Raw genomic sequence first — 1,130 nt, forward strand, 5'->3', positions numbered from 1 at the left:
TTGGGGGCCTGTTGAGAAAGTTCTCCTACTCGAGCCTCCATCCACTTGAGTTTTTCGCCATGGTTTCTTAAGGTTGATCTCACATCATCCCTAAAGTTTTTCAACTCACTTATGTCCTGACCCATGTTTACTAACCTTCCTTCTATCCTGTTTAATTGATCTTGAAATTGTTGGTTCGGATTAGGTTGGGCAGGTTGGTTATTTTGGCCATCATATGGTGGTTGGGAGTAAGTGTTTTGTGTGGCTTGGTATGATCTTTGGTTGGAGTTTTGGTATGTGGAATTGTTGTGTTGGTTATGGTTGTAAGGTTTGTGGTTTTGTGGTTGGGTTTGCTGGTTTCCCCACCCAAAGTTTGGGTGGTTTTTCCATCCTGGGTTGTAAGTGTTAGAATGTGGATCATATGATTGCCTTTGTTGGTTTCCCACATAGTTAGCCTCTTCCCAATCATTTCCTTCAATGCTTACTTCCTCTTGATCTTGTGTGTGTATTGCAGCCACTTGCTTTGTGTCTAATTTCCTGGTGAGCTCTGCTAGTTGCTTGGCAAACACCTTGTTTTGGGCTAGAATTGTATCCACATGGTTCAGCTCCATCACTCTCTTAGTGTTGTGCCTCTCTGAAGCATAGTAGTACTCATTCTCAGCCACTGTCTCAATCACTTCAATGGCTTCTTCCACAGTCTTTTTCCTGTTCAATGAACCTCTGGATGAATGGTCTACAGCCTTCCTTGATTCATAAGAAAGTCCATCATAGAAAATATGCAATTGCACCCAGTCAGGGAACATGTTTGGTAGGCATTTCCTTGTCAACTCTTTGAACCTCTCCCATGCCTCGTAGAGAGTCTCACCATCCTGTTGTCTAAAAGTCTGAACCTCAGATCGAAGCCTATTGACCTTTTGTGGGGGGTAGAAACGTGCCAGAAACTTGCTCTCCACCTCATCCCAGGTTGTTAGGCTGTCCCTTGGGAATGATTCCAGCCACTTAGCTGCCTTGTCCCTAAGTGAAAATGGGAACAAGAGCAGTTTATAAGCATCTTCCTGGACTCCATTGGACTTCACAGTGTCGCAAATTCTCAGGAATTTTGTGAGATGTTGGTTTGGATCTTCATTAGCACTCCCACCAAATGAACAATG

General features: G+C 43.7%; 1 non-coding gene across 1 annotated transcript; it reads left to right on the top strand.

Moving 5' to 3' along the window:
* Positions 1-780: 780 nt before the first annotated feature.
* Positions 781-884, top strand: LOC127742928 (small nucleolar RNA R71). Its single transcript, XR_008004279.1, has one exon. It is a non-coding gene; the product is annotated as a small nucleolar RNA R71 (small nucleolar RNA).
* The last annotated feature ends 246 nt before the right edge of the window (positions 885-1,130 follow it).

The sequence above is a fragment of the Arachis duranensis genome, chromosome 1, assembly GCF_000817695.3.
Source record: "Arachis duranensis cultivar V14167 chromosome 1, aradu.V14167.gnm2.J7QH, whole genome shotgun sequence".
In the NCBI taxonomy this organism is placed as follows: Eukaryota; Viridiplantae; Streptophyta; class Magnoliopsida; order Fabales; family Fabaceae; genus Arachis; species Arachis duranensis.